We start from the raw sequence: 21,275 nt of genomic DNA on the forward strand, positions 1-21,275 counted from the left end.
ATCACCAATATTTTAAGGGGAAAGGGATTGTGTGAGAAAATGGCCTCATCTTTTGAGATACCTCGAGAGGCTACCTTTTTAATACAAGGTGAGAAACTAGCAGAGAATTAGAATTAGAATGATTGGTTGCATGACTTGACTACCTTCTTGATGGAAGGAAGATATCCCAAGGCCTAGATAGAGCCAAGAGAAGACAATTCATATTATAGTCTATCACTTATGCTTTGGTGTATGGAGTATTGTCTAGAAAGGATTCTAATGGAGTCCTTTTAAGGTGTATGTAGATTGATTAGGTCGGCAGGTTATTGAAAGAGTTCCATGATGGCTTTGTTGGTGGTCATTTCTTAGTCAAGATCACAATAATGAAGATTATGAGGGATGGTTATTATTGGAAAACCTTATTCAATGACTGCCACAAGTGGGTGAGGAAATGTGAGAAATTTGCATTCTTCTTAGGAAAGAAAATATTGGCTACCCTCCATCTCCATAATATTCAAGTTGACCAACCTTTTTCTCAATAAGGCTTGGATTTTATTGGTTTGATAAATTCTCATTCTAGTTCTGGTCACAAATGGATCTTGGTAGCCATAGATTACTTCACAAGATGGACAAAGGTGGTGGTTTTGAAAGATGCAATAGAAGCTTCAGTGGTTGAGTTCCTTGATGGAATTGTGACCAAATTTGGTGTTCCGTCAACTATCATATAAAATAATGCTAAATATTTTTTTTGAACTCATATATGCTCTTGGTCTTTGGAACATGCAATATATTTGAGTACTTCCTCAAATTATTACCCCCAAGGGAATGGTTTGGTTGAATCATCCAATAAAAACCTCATCTAAATAATGAAGAGAATGATAGAAGACAATTAGAGATGTTGGCATGCCAAGTTGAAGACTATAGTTTGGTCTAACAAAATTAAACCCAAGATAGAAATAATGAACTCACCTTTTATGTTAGCAAATGGAAGGGAAGATAGGCTTCCTATTTCACTTGAATTACCCTCTCTTGAGTTGGCTCATTAGTTGGAACTAGAAAATAATGATTCCATGATAGTCAGGCTAGTAGAGCTAATTGAATTAGAAGAGAAGAGATGGAAATATATGTATACACTTGAGGCATCTCAACAATAGGACAAAAGAAGTTTTGACAAGAAGGTGATAGCTTGAGTTGTCAAAGAAGGACATGTTGTTCTCAAGTGGAATGCAGATAGAGCTAAACCTAGTAGGAACTCTAAATTTTATTCCATGTGGAGTGGCCCATATGTTATCACCAATTGTAAGGAGGCCAATGCTTTTTAGCTATCCAAGCTAGATGGAAATATTCTACCAATACTAGTCAATGGAATTCACCTTAATACTTGCTTCTAGAGAAGATTAAGGTTTTCAGTCTAGGATGATGCAATCTTTCCTTGCTTTCATGGTCGTAGGTAGTTAGAGCCTAACTATCAAAATATTTATGATGAAGAGATTAGCTTCAATTGCATGATCACAAATAGTCTCATCCTTAAATGTCTTCAAGTTGCAACCATGAGAAATTTAACCATAGCAGTCTATTTTATGTTCTTTTATGCCATCGTACAAGGCCAAGCTAACCAAAGGATTAGTGCAGTGAACTTGTGAATTACCTTGTGCACATAGTCACAGGGTTAACCTTTAGGTTAATGAGTTAAGTTGTGATGGGGAATTGGTGGTCAACACAACATCTTTGCTCATTCATAGCAGTTAGTGGAAGAAGTTAGTTGGTGGTTTCAACAATGTGATCATAGTTAAGTTATGGTTTTGCATCATCATACGGCTCTAGGCTACAGTCAATATTGAACTTGTGATAGTGAAAATGGCTGATGTTATTAGTTTACTTATCAATGATTGGGGCTTCATAGACATTTGATCCCAACCTTAGTTTCAAGTTGTGAAAGGGTGACAAAGGTGAGATGGCTGATTTTACACAATCGTACGGTTAGAATACCATTGAGTGTAAATCATGGTGATAGTGTGAATGGCCAATCTCATATTAATTGTAGGATCACAATGATTAAGAAGACAAAGTGGAAATAGGCTAAGAAGTGGCAAATAGGTAGAGGCAGTCAAGAAGTCATCATAAGATGGAAACAAGACAAGATGGCAGAATGTTGAAAGATTATTAGGCCATGTGATGAGGTTGATTTTTCAAATTCTAACACAAATTACTTGGGATGGTTGCTAACACAAAATTAAGTAGTTTTTTAATGGTAAGTAGGTCCTTGATTGGTTATAAATGCTTCTTTTATTGTTATTCATGCTTGCTTAATGTATTTTCTTTCCTCCATTGCTTTGGTTATCCATCTACCTCATCTGATTGGTAATGGTTGCCGCTTCTATCTCTTAAGGGTCATATTTGTATGTAAAAAATTTTGGCTTGTTGTATGGGGATATGCATTTGATCATGATCTTTTCTGATCAACATTTATTGCCCATCTAAAATCTCGACTCTACCTGGTTATAGTTTGAACTCAATGTAATATCTTAGTTATGCTTGAACTATAAAAGAAAGTTTTGTAACCCTTTCAAGAATCAATCTTTTCTCTAATTCTATAATAGTGTGTCTTACATCCTGCTACTATAATTCTCTTTTTCTTATGAATGAATATGATTCTAAGTTGTTTCTCTTTCTTTCATTAATATATCATGCTATACCTTCTTGCCTTATATTGATTTATAGTCCTTTCATTATTCAGTTATATGTTGTGTCCTATCTTTGAATGATATAGAGTGAAGTGATTGTATCATTTCATTGGTTTTTGATCTATGCATGATTGTTGAGTAAAACCTAAGATAGGATCTATATATCTAAGGATTATATTGATGAACTTTGCTTCCCTGGGAAGGGATAAGATTGAACAATACTATTTGGTGTATCACCCCTTTCTAGATTAGTATAGGTATTTTTCTTTCATGCATTCCTTCTCTCTTTTCCTCTCAAGAAATAGATAGGTGCACCCTAATAGCAATGAATTCAACCTTCTTTGGAGACTCAATCTCTAATTGCAAAGTCCCACACTTTTGATATTGTTGAACAATGTTATGCGAGGTTGCCTTTAGGTAAAAACTTTATGAAAGGGTGCAAACTTTGGTGTCAACAGTAAGTGATTGACCACTCCTCTCTCAGTTACTCCTTCCCATTTCCAAATATTTCTTGATGGTTTGCAAGAATTAGTTCAGATCTTGCTAGAGGTTTCTACCATATTGTTGTCATATTGTAGATATAAACTAGCTAGGGTTTGGGTTTGATCTTCATGGGTCTTGCTAAAATATCACTTTCTTTGTATTTGGCCACAACTGGGAGGGCTTTATAGCCTAGAATATTGCATGAAATTAGTTGTTTTATGAATAAAGAGTTAATTTTGGGATCAAATCTTGTATCTTGGGTTTTGTCTCTACTGTGTGGTTAATTCATGTGAGATAGTTATGGTTGGGAAGAAATTTTTTTTATGTTTGGTAAACCCCTATTAATCTAAATGAAACCTAAGAAGATATCAAATATGAGTTTCCTCCATACTCATCAAATCAATAAAATGTTGAGAATGCATAATAATCCTCTGGTTTTGACTCATCCTTACCTCTCCTTGTGAAGGTTACAAATCACTAGCACAGAGATTAAGTAAAATAGAGTTCCCTACTACATTGGGACCTATAATATCCATATGTGTTCCTATGTCAATATCCACATCAATATTTCTAAGTCAAAGAAGAGGTTCTCAAAAGTGTAACACAACACTACAATCCCTCAATCTTCTTCGGGCCTTTAGAGCATGTTTATCATCATATGTAGTCTTTCCCTTACCCTTTCTCTTTGTTTCCTACTTGTTTGCAATAAATTTTGAATGGGTATGAATTTTTCTTGTTGAGCCCTACTTCCACTTCACTTTGCAAATATTTCTCATATATTTCAAATTTCATAATTGATTTCCTTTCATTTTTCTTTAATATCCAAAATCAAAATTGCCTCTATAAACATGTTTATTTTCTGAATTTAAATGAATGATATTAGTATAGTCATCATCATGAGACACAAGAAAAAGTGTCTTCTTCCACCTATCCAAATATTCTTCTAACCAGAGAATGGTTCTAAAATCTAAATGATTGTTTGGTTCATCAAGTAAATGCCTACTCCTCTTCCTATTGGATGTCCATGTCATTCATGACATTGATACTATGGCTCTATTTCTAGAGTTCATGTCTATGCTTCATCTTCAAGGGATTAGAGTTATACAGAAAGTAATGCTTATGAAAGGGATAGTATGGATGAGTAATCCAATCACGGCCCTGCACTTTTTGTTTGCAATATTTTGCACATTAATGTATATATTTTTTTCAATTTGTTAGTTATAAGTTTCTCTTTTATGCTCTCTAGTTCTTGGCCTACACTCTACCACTTCATCCTCTTCTAGTGATTCTCTTAGCTTGAATTTCTTCTATTTAAATCTTTATATTTTTGTTCCTAACCAAATATTTCCTTTCTAGGTGATAGGAAATTTTTAATATGTAATACATGATATTTTTTTACATTATGTATGTGTATATATATATGTATGTATTTGTGTATATATGTATGTATATGTATATATGTATATATGTGTGTGTGTATATATATATGTATATAATATATATGTATATATACATATATATTATATACATATACATATAGATACACACACACACATACACACACACACACACACACACACACACACACACACACACAAACTCCAGTATTTCATTGGAACAAAAAAGTAAAAGAGGGGTAGGATAAAAAATCAAAGCTCTTTCCAAAGAGATTCTCATATGCCAACCTCCACTAAGATTTTGTAGGATGGGTGAACATATCTTTTTGGAAATCTAAACCAGATAAGATCTTTGACCTCTGTATCTATACTACATCGAATCTAATCACTGACAATATTTCATACTATATTTTCATCATCAACCTCATCTTCTAAAGACATGTTTTCCAACATCTAAATCTATAGTTTTAGTTCTACCAATTCCTTATTTACAATAACTATAGCCTACAACAAATATTTATCATCTATAATAATCTATTGCTCAACTAGTAGTACAACAATATTTTTGAGCACAAGGATCTTACTCTACACTAAGAGATTTAACATTGTAGATTTCCCCTTCCCATTTTTTCCGACAAGCCCATAACACTTTTGGTTAGAAATTTTAATAGGGGCATTCATTAGAAGTTCCTTGTCATGAAAAAATATTGAGAAGCTATCAATGTTGATATCCTTAATAATGATAACTAGTATCAAAGTAAAGATGATAAATAATCAAACAAAAATAGTAGCTAGAAAGTGAAAGGGTTCCAAAATTAGGAACTTACAAAATTTAAAAACTAAAACCAAATTTAGAAATATATTGCACCTAAAATTGTTGAAACAATGTATGCCTCAAATTGTGTATTCCAAATTAAATATATTTTTTATTGCTAGCTAGCATCTAAACTATTACAACCCTTATTAATTTTTTATTGATTTAGCAAATACCTAGTGCTAAACATTTTATATAGCTATTATTTTTATTGGGTGTTGTTAAAAATAAAGTTCATCAATTTTAAGGTTAGCTAACTTTCTCCTAAAATCCTCTTCTACTATGCTTCAAAATTAAATTATTGTCACCTCCCTCACTAAAAATTGTTGGAGAAGGTCCTCTGCCATCTGCAATTGTTTCTATAGAACCTTGATATAGACTTTACACATGAACAAGATTATGAAATTATCACTTTTATTTCAGCACTATTGAAAAATATTACAAAGGTTTGAATATAAATAATTTGAAGCTAGAGGAAAAAATGAGCCAAAAACTAGACATGTGTGTATCTAAACATTTTTTATTTGTTAGAGAATAAAAATAAAAATAAATAAATCTCAATCCTAAATATATGTATATAGCATGTTCTTGTTTGAATAAAAAAACTAATAAACCAACTAAAATCTTCTTAAGGAAAAACATATGTTTTTTTCTAGTAGCATCATCAATTATCAACAAACTCACCCTTGATGCTGAGTGGACTCACAATCCAATCCATTCATCTCAAACTAAATCTCTCCATAATTAGTCTTATAGAGTCACACAATATTGGTAATAGAAGTAAACTATATCTTTATCAAATTTTCTCTTTTGTGAGAGATCATAGGGCTTAGTTCCTCATTTCTCTAATATAGATATAACTCATGAAACTTCCATGTATTGATTGTTGACAATCTAACCAGTTAAATGTCTTGATGGTTTTCATTTATGGCAACATATACTCAATATTTCATTTATGCATTTATACACAAAAAATTGTCTAAGTATTAGATAGTTTCCAAGAGTACAAGGAATAGATCTTAATAGTACAGATGATGCACAAAGAGTTATATTATGCATAGTTGAAGAAATCTTTGTGACACCTTCATTATGTTGTGTACCAGTGTACATATGTGTATGATCAATATGGTGCAAGTTATAGTAAGTTTAACTATGTTGGTATTTAACAGTGTAGAACAAAGCATAGTAGAAAACATAATTGTATGGCTTTAGCAATTATTTTGGGTTTAAAATAATTACTAAGTAATGTCAATCTAACTATGTGGATATTATTTTATATTATGTCAAGTGTGTGAAGACATAGAAGTTGACCAAGCAATAGTTTGTGAATGCACAAGATATAAGTAAAGATCTTATGTTTCACAAATAGAGTGAAAGTGTGTTGTGCAATGAATGTATGTGATGCATAGATATTGTGGAAGTTGGATTATTAGATGTGAAATGTGAACTATTCTGAGAATCCTCTACAAGCCTTATCTGATGTGAAATCTTATGTTAGATTAGAGTAAGTACAAGTCACAAGAGCAAGCAAGTATTGTATGTATAATTGCATGTTAGGGAGTGGGTTCTTCTTACATACATTGTATTTTATCTACCAACTCCTAATAGGGTTGAGGGTTCTAACAAGGATTAGTCCTCTAACGAGGACTTGAGACAATATATGTACTTCATAGACTCCTAATAGGGTCAATATCCTTAAATGGATCCTATTGTTTAGTGAGTCATCTAGTGGGTATCATCCCCACTAGGGTTTCCCTTGGCCAAGGTTCCCCCAGTTATCAAATGATGGTTTTAGGAGTTCTCTCGTGTATGGTTTTATTTACTATTCAACATTGTTGGTTTACTTTCATATGCAAGTTATAAAGTAATTAACAATATTGAGTTTTGGGAAAAAGTTTGTATAATACTAATTCAACCCTCGCCCCCTCCCCCTCTAAGTATTATCTATTTCTAACAATTGGTGTTAGAGCATAGTTACTTTGAGGAGGCTTATGAACTTAAGTAAGATCTTAGTGAATATGGAATAGTTAAAGAAGAATCTTAAAGAAGCTCTTGAACAAATTGATCTTCTTACTAAAGAGAGAGATAACTTGAAAGATAGATATAAAGATGCAAAAGTTTGCATTGGCAAACTAAAAGATGAAATTGATTATCTAAAATCTAGGAAGGAACCATTTGCAAAAACTAGTGCTAATGATGAAGTAGAAAATCTTAAGAAAGAGAATGAGATTTTGAAACATGAATTGAAAATTGTTGAAGTAAAGTCGAGTCTTAAGACTAGTAGCAATAAGAGTGAACCTGATCTAAAATCTAAGAATATAGACCTTAGATCCTAGTTAAGTCAAGTGAAATCTAAATCAGATTCTATTAAAATTGAGCATGTAGAGTTGGAAAAATGTAATATCATTATGAAAGGAGAATTCACACAAGAAAAATAATAGATAGAGAAAATTTACAAAAGTTCTAAGAAAATTGATGAACAAATATTTCATCAAAGACCTTCTCTATGACAAGGTCAGCCTTGGATATCTTCTTGGAAAGAAGTAAGTAAAGAAAGATGAGATTAGGATAGAACTAGATTCTATAGAAGAAATCCCTAAAGAAAAGTTTAAATGGATTTATGAAGTTGAAAAAATTGAATTGACAAAGAAATTTGATGAACTTAGAACAATAGAGCAAGTTGAAGAACCTAACCAAGTTTATTCATCTAAAGAGGTAAGACATGAATTTAGAGGTAGATTTTTGATATGAAATGAAGTTGGACATATGAAGAGAGATTTTATAGGTAAGTCTTTTAAACCTATTGCTAATTTCTATTGTTATAATTGTCATGGTCATAGACATAAGGCAATAGAATGTAAGAAAGCTAAGTTTGTTGATGATAATAAGAATAGTAGAATGTTTAGGAATACTAACCCTGTAGGTAATGGAAGAAGTAGATCACAAAGAAGATCTAATTATGGAGAGAAACCTAATGGTGAGAGAAAGTAGTTTGTTTGTTACAAATGTAATAATCTTGGACATATTGCAAGGAATTGCAGAGAACCTAAAAGTCAAAACAAGAATAATCAGAGGACAAATGCACCTCTATGTCAGTTATGTGATAAGTTTGGACACACAATGAGATTTTATAGAATGGATAGAGGGAACTTTAAAAAGAACCCTAATCATAGAAGGAACAACAATAGGAATGGTAGAAGGAATGATAATGGAAGCAACAACAATCATAAAGAAGTAGTCAACAAACATGTTGAGGAATTCAAAGAAGCATTTTCGAAGGCTTGCAATCCAAAGAGTTCACATACAATATTAGAAGAGTAATTTTTTGATGTACATGATAGAAAGTTGAAGTCACAATTTTTTTGTGACTTAACTTGTTTGAATTAAGCTATTATAGAAGCAATAGATCATCAGTGGTCAGAATTGATGTTAGAGAGAAAGGTAGAGATTGTGCAATTAACAGAAGGTAGAAGACATAGAGAGAAAGCTATCGTTTACTATGCAAGTCTTGATGTGATCATAGTAAGTGGGAATGTAAGATCAAGGTCACTAGTAAACAAACACAGTATTTTGAGTTTGTTGTAGATACACATTTATTGTGTAGTGTGATTTGAAATGATTGAAGGATCGCAAACAAGATTTGATGTACCATTTGTTCATGCAAAGTATCTTGAGCAAATTAAAGTTTGATTTGATAACAATTGAAGTGTGAAGTAATTTTGTGAAGATGAAAGTTGAAGAAGCCCAAAAATTTCAAATTTGAGATATTTTATGGAGTATTGAATCTAGTTTCTTGAAGTATTTATAGTTATATAGGAATGGCTATAAAAAGAGTGCATGATGTTAGTGACAGACCAAGGTATGAGTTCAAGAAATAGGAATTTTTTTCTTTAATAGGTGATCCTATAGGGACATTTTCACAAGTTCTAGAAAATCTATTACATGTAGAACATATGAGTTATATACATTGCAAAAATGAGAGTATAGGTAATGAGAAGATTCACAAGGACTTAGGAGTCATGTTTAATAATGACTTATCCTTGAAGTTTGAGTATGTGCACCTTGAAGATTTGAATTTGGTGAAGCATGTGTTCTACATAGAATTTGACAATCATGAGCGAACCCAAATTATATTGAGTAGAGTACATGATGATATATTTGGGTTAGGTAATACACAGGTTTTCATTGACAATGACCTAATCCACAAGGTCACATGGTTTAATAATAAAGGTTATGTTGATCTTAGAATGGTTTTGACAATTGAGTGTCAACACACTTAAGACATTTACTTAGTTTATGCCAAACTAGTAATTCACGTTGAGTATGATATGTAAATACAAGACTATGTCAAGTTGCAATGAGTGTTGAGTCACTCATGTGTCAAGTCACTCAAGTGCTAAGTAGACCAACCATGCTGATTGATTCAAGTGCTAAGTAAGTAGTAGATGATGAACAATTCAAGTGTCAAGTCATAAACAAAATTATAGTATGTGCCAAGCATTAGTAACTTCAAGTGTCAAGTAACACAGATTGGACATATTTGTTTTTGATTGCACAAACAACTATGTAAACCATTTTCAAGCTGACATAAGGTTATATTTTGATTATTTAAAGATAAGGATGAATCTATTTGTATAATACCTATCTTTTTACATGCAACCAATAAAAAAAAGGAAGGATTAAGTGGTAAAAAGGATGAATCTCAGTTGTAGATTCATACCTAACCTTAAGTCTTCTAGTCTTCTTAAGGAGGGCGACACCCTAAAATTCATAGAGTGTGTAAGGGATTGAAGGAGAAGAATAGAGAAGTTTGCATGTACAAACAGAGCATTCATGGAACTCAGAAGTTATAGAGACTTTTACCTTCTCTTTGGAGGGTTTCTAGGTAATCATATCTAGTGTTAAGTGTATATGATTAATTGATTACATGATTTAGATGCATTTACTTTTCATTCTATTTTTAGTTCATATATTACATGCATCTAATTGTTAGAATTCTTTAGAATAACTGAGAGGGGGGGTGAATTAGTTATTCAAGGTCCAAATGCCCTATTAATACCCTTTTTATATGTTCAAACTTAAATCAGTCATATAAGCAAATTACTATAAATCAACATGCAAAGATAAAACATTCAAGATCAACACATGACACAATGATTTACGTGGAAACCCAATTTGGGAAAAACCACCAGTAACATGCTACTTAATTCTCACTCTTCTGAAGTGATGCCCTGTTAAAAGCCTACCCTGTTAAAGGCTTACAACACACTGTTAAATGTGACCTTGTTAGAGGATTTCACCAAACTGTTAGGAATGGGCCTGGTTAAAGGTCTTTAGAACATCCGCTTGGAATGTCACCCTGTTAAAGGATTTATCTAATGGCTGTTAAACCAACCTAAGTCCATAGGATTTATCTTACTATTACAATTGCTAGAAAGTAATGTTAATGGTCTTTTGATCTGACATAACTTACAACATACTTTGCAGATTTCAGATCACTCTTTCAGTTCAATCCTTATGCTTGGCTTCAATTACTTCAACTCTGACTACTTGTCTCCCTTTCAAGCTTTGTCTCCTTGAGTCTTCCTACTCATTTTGCCAATGCAATCATGCTTGTGCTCGTCTATCTAAACAGAGTTCCTATGTTATCTTCTCCTTAGCACATTCTTCAGCATTTCATTCTTTTATGCTTGACCACGGCTCTTTCTCTCACTATCCCCTCTATTCCACTCTATTTTTTTATTAACTTATGTCTTCTTATATACAAGTCTGATTTTCCTTTTCCGCTCAAATCTCCCTCTCCAATTTTAGGGTTTCAAAATGGATTAGGTAGGATACAATGTATCTACCCATATCTTGTTTTCTTCTTGAAACTTTGCCAGTTCTATCTTAAAAGTGTTCTACAGGGTGTTCTGTGCCACCAATTCATCATTCTTATCTTCCTTTTAATTCACAAATTTCTAGATAACAAATTTGTCATCTTAGATCTGATGAATCTTTGATTTTCTAAATAATGCAGCAACTTGGCATTATTGAGTTACTGGTGCTCGGCACCTTTGTGTTACTCGGCACCTATACCTACTCGGCACTTGGTTCTGCTTGGCACTTGTTTCTGCTTGGCACTTGGTTTTTCTCAGCACTTGAACTTACTCGGCACTTGATTCTGCTCGGCACTTGATTTTGCTCGACACTTGAACTTGCTTGGCACTTGATTCTTCTCGGCTCTTACTATCTTGCTTGGCAGCTTCTCTTAGTTTGACCTTTACAAAAGACTTAGCTAAAACCTTAGATCTTTAATATGTTTTAGTGTGCTCATTCTTTGTATCTTTTAGTATGTCATCCAATACACTATTTCATTAATGGCTTGACTGATCCTTGTACTTCATTACAACATCATAACTTCAACCTCTCTCTAGGTGTTCTAGTTACATCTTATTGATTGCCTTCGCCTTGACAATCAACTAATTGATAGTATTTGGATCATTAAAGCAATTGTCATCCCTATAAGTAGCAAGTTTGACATTAATGACAAAACAATGATTGAGGACATTCTTTACCAGTTCCATATATTATTCCAATGATTGTTCTTATGATCATTTCAATCATTTCCAACACTAATAAATGATGAAAATTTTAATAGCTAAAGTTTGAACTTTTGATTCAGTCCCCCTCTCAGAAGTACATGTTTCCTATTTTTAATTGCAACAATTGGTATCAGAGCCAAGTTCTCAAAAGAAGAAGCTTTGCAGCTTAAAGGAAAGATCTTGAAATGGAAGCCTACAAATTGGAAAAGACCATTGAGAACTAGGAGATTGAGATACATCTCATACTACATCAACTGAATGAAGCCAAAGATGCTTTGAAGAGTTCCCTAAAGAGAAGGAAAAAGATTGCTATAACAAAAAATGACACACAATACAAAGAGATTGACACTGCAAAGCTATATGTAGATGGTAACTCTAGTGAATTTGATGCAACAATTGCAGATCTAATGGAAAAGAATAGAGCACAAGATGAAGAGATCAAAAATCTCAAGTTGGGCAAAAATCACAAGCTATATTTTTGTATGATGTGATTGAACAAAAGAATAAAGCTATAGAAGACAAGGCCATCATTGAAGAAGACAAGAAAACTTTGGCAAAAAAATTGGAAGAAAAGTAATAGAGCTATCAAAGATCTCAATCATGCAATTGGATACCTTAAACCAAATGATGAATGCTCATCATGAGTTGAATGTCAAGGACATTGAGATAACTATATTGAAGTTACAAAATAAACAACTACAAAATGACCTGAAAAGACAAAAGAAATTTGCTAAAAGTTTCAACAAGACAAATAAAGCCATCAAGTACTTTGAGAAACTACTAAAATCCCCTAGATCCAATAAAGACACATCAGGATTGAGCTACACAAGCACTAAAGAAGGAGAATCATCCAAAGCTACTGAGGAAAGGAACAACAAAGGAAAGAACTCCAAACCCACTTGTCATAATTGTGAAAAGAAAGGGCATACCTCTAATGTGTGTAGGAGCAAGAGTACAAATCAGAATGCTAAGGCTAAGGACATCGCCTACTATCATTAGTCTAATAAATAAGGTAATTAGGCACATGAATGAAAAACTAGAACCATGCATGCAATAAAATTTGAAGCATATTGCTACAATTGTCAAAAGTATGGAAATAGAGCCTTTGAATGCAGATCCAAGTCCAGGTGACCATCAAGCAAGCTAAAAAAGGTAAGAAGCTATGAAAACTCTTATAATTAGTATTACAATACAAGATATACTTGTCACTATCATTAAGAATATGGACATGTACCTAAAAACTACATTAGGACTCACTTCAATGGTAACTACAAAAGATGGTTGAGTCAAACCACATGTTTCAACTATCACAAGATTGGTCACATCAGTAAGCATTGTCCAACTAGGGTCCAAGGCACCAAGTTGTGAATTTGATTAAGGTAAAGGAAAGGCAGATTTTGAACACATCAGGAATGAGATGAACAAGACATGGAAGAAGAAGAATGGTGGTAGTACATCTAATAGAGAAGGGATCACTTCACCCAATGGTTTAGGTGATCACACCTCTTCAAATTAACCAATCAAAAGGTATGTGGGATTAATATTTAAGTGATATATCATACATCAATTTCAGAAGGATTTACTACTGAAAAGACTACATTAGCATGAGTAAAGATGCAAGAAGTTGTAGAAAATTTAAGGTTAAATCTTCAAGTTTTCATGTTGTTGCTGAGCATGAAAAGTCTTCTGTGTATGTCAAGTGAAATACTAGTTAGAGCTGAGATGCTAGTTAAAGATAGTCAGAGCCAAGCTTGTAGTAGCTATCAAGTGTAACATAAATCACATTGATATCAATTCTATAGTTGTACAAGCATTGAGCATTAAATTTAGAGTTTTGATGGGTATAAGGTCAATTTTTATTCATTTTTCATCATTTCAAATTCAAGAAATTACAAGGAGATTAGAATGTGATTTAAAAACCAAGTTCAAAGTGATTGCATTAATTCCAATAATGATCTAGCTCCTGCTAATCGAATTCCCAAGGTACTCTTCATAAGCTGAGTCACGTAGTTTAAAATTTGTTAAACCCTAGCTTGTCAAATGGTGTCTAGTTCATCGAATGTAGAGGGTTAAGAAGTTTTGAATGTTCAATTAGCAATGAATTAAAGCAACCAAATGTTAGAGAAATTCTAGATGTTGAATATAAACAAGACTTGTTAGGCACATTATTCATGATTCCCCCAAGGTCATAATGGTCCAAGACATAAGAAAATGTTACAATTTCAAAGTAGGAGACCTATAAGTGATATGGAGAAAAAGGCAAGCTTATGATAAGTTGCATGACAATGGAATTTTAAAGGAAGATTTAAAGATTGTTTAGAGAAAGGGTTTGACTCATGGCCTAGATTTTCCCATGGTGTTCAAGATAGTATTAATTAGGATACATGATGGATGTTTATGGTTGGAAGGAGGAACAATAAAGATTTCAAAATGAATTTTTCATAAGGTGACTAGTTTTCCAACCCTAGATTGGACAAAAACCCTATGAATTGACTCAAAGGAATTTATTGAGAGACACACAGGGGAAAAATGCAACAAACATGGAATGACTATTGATACTATCATAGGTCCTTTATTGGACTTTTCCATAAGGGTAACTTCACACAAGTTTTATTAGTCAAGCAAGTTAAATAGTGTACCCTATATTATAGTAGATGTGGGCTACAAAATTGTTAAGAGTGATCATACCTATGATCTAGTTGAACTACAATTGTAATAGATAAATGAAAATCTAGGTCCCATTACAAAAACCAAGAGTGCACAGTGTAAGTTTGGAGCAATCCTAATTTGCATATTTTCTTATGTTAAAAAAATATTCCCATCCTTTGGCAAGGGAAGTTGGAAGACAAACAAATCAGTGGCAATTCAAGTCAATGAGTATATTGAGTAAATGGGAGAAAACTTTGAGACTATCATGACTAGATATTTTTAAGGCTTCAAGAAGTCTATGAAACAAAGGATGAGAATACCAATTTCTTTGGTTGAGTAGTATTATAATGACATATTCTTTCTTGTTGATATTGACTATACATATGTTCACACTACCATACCTAGGGTAAGATGGCTAAGACCCCTAGGCTATGAAATTAATGTGGATAAAGTATCGGCTACTAGCACTACACTTCTAGTTGAACAAGTTGGTAAATTAGCTAAAATATTTGGAAACTATGATGTTATGAAATCCAAAGCTGAGATGGCATTGAAGATAGCCTCCACATTGAAGAAGAAAGAAAAATTGGTGAAGAAAATAAAGGCCCAATTTGGTGAAGGCACAGGTGAAGAAGAAGATGATGAAGAGGATGAAGAGGAAGAATAGGACCAAACTCAAGAAACTCTTACATTAACCAAAGGATTTGGAGAAGATAAGGATGAAGAAGAAGAAGCTGTCAAGGAAGTAGAGGAAACACTAGAATAGGAAAAAATAAAAAAGAGAAAGGCCACAACACAATCTGCGACAAAGATAAAGGCTAAGAAGATTACTAAGCCCAGTCAAGCAAAGCCTACAACACAAAAAACTAGGGCAAGCACATAGGCCACCACACAAAAGGCCAAAGAGAAAGAAAAAGAAAAGGCTAAGGCTACAAAACAAGAAGAGCCAAAGTAGAAGAAGAAAAGAAGGAAATACATTTCATAGCTAGAAACTAATGATGACAAGACATAATCAAAGGATACGAGTCAATTTAGAGTGGTAAGTCATACACCAAAATATGATCTTGAAAATATCTATGAGAATGTTAAGAAAAATGTAGATTTGATTGGTTTAAAAAATATTGATTTTGGGAAACTTGGTAGAGAAGAACAAAATTTGATTGAAGAATCAATATATGTAATGATATCTAAATTTAAGAACACTTGAATTAGATAATACAATGCTTAAGAATTTGTATACTGTTGTTGAAAACAAGCAGCATTATTGTTTAAACCTAGAAAAACAAATTAGAGAATCCACACTAGCCCAAATGATGCCAAAATTGACAAAAGAACAAATTTTCAAAGCAAATAAGAAGTATGGTGGAAGGTTTGGACCAAAATATAGGTCACTTAGCATCCTTTAGAACAATATTGAAGATGTTGTCAAGAAATCCACTCAAATGTGGAAATTGATCTATGGGTTGATAGCTATTAAAGAAGGAGAAGAAGATCCCTTTGAGGGAAGCAATAATGATGATGATAAAAATGATAAGGATGAAGAAGATAAAGAAAAGGATACTACTGAGGAGGAGACACAAAAGAAAGATGAAGACATGGTTGTAGTTGAAGAGTAGTAGGAAGAATAGGATAGAGTGTGTAAGACACACAAATGCTAATTATGAGCCCTCCTCATGACACTAGTATACTTGCAAAAATCATAACTATTAAGGATGTTCCTGATAGCTCAGCTCATAAAATAAATCTCTTAATTGTATAAGATCTAAAGAAGATTCTGGACCAATCCACACTACAAGAAAGATTATGTGAAAATCTAGTATTGGTCAGTGTTGATGAACTTCATAAGGCAGTAGCTAAAATCACAAGGGATAAGGTGAATGCACAAGAACCACCTTCTACCATCCCTTCAGCTACTAGATATCAACCCTTGATTCAAACAACTGAAGACACATCTATCAAGGTTGACACAAGAATCAAAGAAAACAAAGTTGAGCAGGGGCAGACTAACAAAGAAGAGGAAAAGAAAACAACAACAAAAGATCAAATAGGATAGATAGACACATCTGTATCTACAACACAACCACTAGGTGTAACTCAAATCATTGTAATTGATGCAAGAAAATCAAAATAAATCAAGGATACACCAACGGAGAATGAGCAAGAAGTTATTCAAGCATTCGTGACATTATTAGCATCAAGCACTCCTACAAAATTCCTTCAAAAGATGAACACTAAAGCTATACGACTATAGATATCAGCACCAGGCTCAAGTTCCTCCAAGATTTCTAAGGTAATTTACTATGGAGATGTAACTCTAGATGAAGAAATAGTGATACCTAAGTATGATTATGCAACCATAACATTAGAATAGATAGGCATAATACAGCAAGCCTTATAAGAGAAGAAAAATTAGGAAATACTCAGAAAGGAGTATAGATAGAGGCAAGCATTACAAGAAATCAGAGATATCTTCTTAGATGAATTTAGCTTGCCAACACCTAAAAAATCAAAGCCACTATTGGAATAGTTATCAGAAATTGTGGAGTGGGTGAACAGTGAAGACCAAGAAACTAATGCCAAACTTTTGGAATGGTTTGAAAGGAAATTTCAAGAGAAAGTAAATGAAAAGATATATGGTGACATAGCACTAACACAAGTTGAATTGGATACAAAAATCGAGAAAGTGAAGAAGGTACTTGAGAATATATTCTCATTGTACACCAAACTATGTGATCCCACACTCTTCACTCAAGAAACAAGCCATAGAATTCTGAGTCTTGAGAGAAATTTAGAAGTCTTAGGTATGTAATTACCTCAAAACCCATCTCAAAGTGTGAAGCATTTTCACTCATTTCTTTAATCACAAAGCTAACTAGTTATTTTAATAGTGGAAGAGGCTAATATAATAGCCAAGTTGACTAATATCCAAGCCTCACTTACCTCCCATATGGAGATACTCCATAAAGAACTAGGATATGTAAAAACTTTTTTCATGAAAGACCCTAATCTTTCTACATCAAATGGACTAGTTCACCTAGTAGCCAAGTTGGCAATCCAACTAAATTCACTAGATGTTGCATGTGACAATTGGGATGCTCCTTTGAAAATAATCATGGAAGTCCACAAATCCTTTCTGGACAAATATAAGTGTATAGACCCTTTGACATAAGTGTCAAAAAAGGGGGAGATATTAAAAAAAAGAGGGGCAGATAAAAGGAAAAGGGGGAGAGAAAGAAAATAGTAAGGGGGAGATAAACCAAAGAGGGAGAAATAGAAAAAGGAAATAAGAAAAGAAGTAGATAAAGCAAAAAGAGAGCAATGAAAGGGGGAGCTAAATCATTTTTTGACCCAATGATGTACATTTTGAAGAATATAGATATAGAGATAGATACATAATAGAAGCAAAGCATATTAGATGATAGAGCATCAGTTGTAAATACATTGATGGCAAAGAATATTAGTCAATAGAGACAAATCTACTCAGAATGGAGAACATATTTTTTATACAAATCAGGCACATTAACTCATGGTGAGTTATAAATTTTTAGGTATATAAGTTATTACAAAATTTAGAAAATTTAAAGTTTTGTATATAAGCTGAGTTGTGAATATATTATACTCGAGAAGATTAGATTGGTTATGTACAGTTAAGTTTTTTTGACACTCATGTCAAAGGGAGAGATTGTTGATCTCAGATTAGTTTTGACAATTGAGTGTCAACACACTTAAGACATTTACTTTGTTTATGCCAAACTAGTATTGCATGCCAATTATGATATATAAATACAAGACTGTGCTGAGTTGCAATGAGTGCCAAGTCACTCATGTGCTAAGTCACTCAAGTGCCGAGTAGATAGACCATGTCGAGTGATTCAAGTGCTGAGTAAATAGTAGATGCCAAGTAGTTTAGGTGCGGAGTCAGAAATAGAATTACAGTATGTGATGAGCATCAGTAACTTCAAGTGAAGAGTAATGTAGATTGGACATATTTGTTTGTGATTGCACAAACAACTATGTAAACCATTTTGAAGCTGACATAAGGTTAGATTTTTATTTGTTAAAGATAAGGATGAATCTATTTGCATACTCCTTATGCATTTACATGCAACCAATCAGAAAATAGAAAGGATTAAGTGGCAAAAAGGATGAATCTTAGCTATACATTCATACCTAACCCTAAGTCTTCTAGTCTTCTTAAGGAGGACAAAACCATAAAATTCATATGAGTATATAAGGGATTGAAGGAGAAGAATAGAGAAGTTTGCATGCACAAATAGAGCATTCATGGAGACTTAGAAGTTATAGAGAGTGAATTACAAAATTAGTTGGAGAAGAACAAAGAATAGAAGGATACAAGATTGTCAAATTAGATCAAAGAGGATCAAGGAAACTATAAATATTTGATCTTTAATAAAGCAGCCAAAGTCAATCACAAGATCTATGTTGAAACATCCTAACAAGTGATTTTAGTTTAATCTCTTAGGTGGAGTAGTCCTAACACATTGTTGTAAATCCTTTAATAGAGTGACATTCCAAGTGGATGTTCTAAAGTCCTTTAGCTAGGAACACTTCTAAGAGGGTGGTTAAATCCCTTAACAAGGAAGGACTTAACAGTCCTTGTAAGCCTTTAATAGTGTAGGCCTTTCACAAGGTAGAACATGTTTCATGGTCAAACCATTACAACCTTAATTAGCTACACTTTATTGCTGCAGTAGTGAAGATTTGTGGGTGTCATTACCACCCCAGTTTTACCTTCTCTTTGGAGGGTTTTTGGGTAATCATATTTGGTGTTAAGTGTATATGATCAATTGCTTGCATGCTTTAGATGCATTTACTTTTCATTCTATTTTCAATTCATATATTACATGCATCTAATGAATGGTGAAAGTTTTAATAGCTGAAGTTTGAACTTTTGATTTGCCCCCACTCTCTCAGAATTATATGTTTCCTATTTGTAATTTTAACATGATATAATCCTATTAATGAGAAAAGTGTTAGGAAAATAGTGGAGACATTTGATACTAAAAACCAAGTTTGATGGAAGGAATATGAAGGTTGATCCTATTTAGGATAAAGGATTCAAGTTGTTGACTAAGATCTTAGGGTACAAGTTGAACCATGGATCAAGGGTAAACTTTGTACCAGCTAGATTCCTTCATATAGCATATGTGATGGGCATTGAAAGGAGAAAATTAAATTTGTGTGACATTGTTAGAGTGTAGCTATTGGACAATATTGCAAAGATAAAGACAACAAAGAGTATTGTATTTATATTTGAGTCTATATTGATTCATTTTTTCTTCTATGTTGCAAGAAAGTTTCTTGGAGTGATAAATTGGGATAGGAGCATATGTGCAATGAATATTGTAACTCAAGCTACAAATCTAAACTTAAAAAATGTTAGAGACATTGATATTCATACGATGATGATGAATTTTTAGTCTGAGATGAAATTGAGATATAGGATACCTCCCTCTCTTGTAGATAAATATGAGGAGGATTTATGCTTCATGGTGGAAGCTAACAACACCTACATGGAAGCAGTGATACCTAGAGTCAAGTTCATTGAGCCTATGGGCTATGAGATGAGTACTAAACTAATTGAAGGGTATGTGTAGATCATACTCAAGTCTAAGTAGGACACAAAATGTCCTAGATGGGAAATATATGATGAAAATTTAAGGATTGTAGAGCCTGAGCTCAAAAACAAGGAGAGCAAGAAGAAAGTAGAGAAAGAGATGGATTCCATCCTCAAGGAATCTGGCATGAATAGGTAGGAATTCAATGAGATAAAGTGAATTACACTAGAGATGAAGGGTGGTGGGTAGATAAAAGTGTTGGCAACAACACCTATTACAATGACAAGACCTCGAAGAGGAGTAATGGTGGCATAGCCATGTGTGCAAACTCCCATTGCACCATATGCAGTAGTTACACATTTTTTTACCTATAAGAGAAATCTTTGAGAAAACAAGAAGGTAGTCAAAGGTGGAATCACCTACTATCTAGATGAAGTTAGGGAGATTGGTGAAGGTTAAGTAAGAACTTGCACCTCAAGTAAAGAAAAGAGTAAAGAAAATCAGCAACAGGCCTAGCAAAAGGAGGAAACCATGCAAGTGATTAATTCTAAAAGATCATATGATTATGATGAAGATAAACCTATTGAGCAAGATGCGGAGGAAGCAAATAGAGCCACAAATAATAAGGAATGGAAACCAATGGTAGAAAAATCTAAACATATAGATTATAAATGATGAAATTTTTGTTCAGTCGAATAAATTTTACAACATGTATAGCAATATGGATAGGAGGAAATTAGAGAATTCTATAATAAGAAACATGATTCTGAGAAATAAGAGATTTGATACCATTTAGAATAAGATTCTTGAAGACCTATAAAATAGGTTGATCAATAGGAAGAGAAGAGTGGTAGAAGAAGAATTAAATATGAGGATCACATCCATAAATAAATTATGTGATGTTGGATCAAAAGAGGAGTCTAACAAAAAAATTAAGGGTATTGAGCCCTTGCTGAGGAACAAAAGAAGAGAAATTCTTCTAATATGAGGCAATTATGAGGAGGTAAGGAAAGAAACATAGGAGGCTATAGTGAAATATATGTGCTTGATACTTAAGGAGTGTGTGCAAGAAAAGGCTAATAGTCTAGTATATGTACAAGAAGACA

At 33.1% G+C, this 21,275-nt stretch overlaps 1 pseudogene; it reads right to left on the reverse strand.

Moving 5' to 3' along the window:
* Positions 1-21,275, reverse strand: part of LOC149532215 (ABC transporter F family member 4-like) — a 171,523-nt pseudogene that overhangs the window by 147,302 nt on the left and 2,946 nt on the right.

Source organism: Cupressus sempervirens, chromosome 11, assembly GCF_028749045.1.
Source record: "Cupressus sempervirens isolate cs-2001-9-10 chromosome 11, ASM2874904v1, whole genome shotgun sequence".
Lineage (NCBI taxonomy): Eukaryota > Viridiplantae > Streptophyta > Pinopsida > Cupressales > Cupressaceae > Cupressus > Cupressus sempervirens.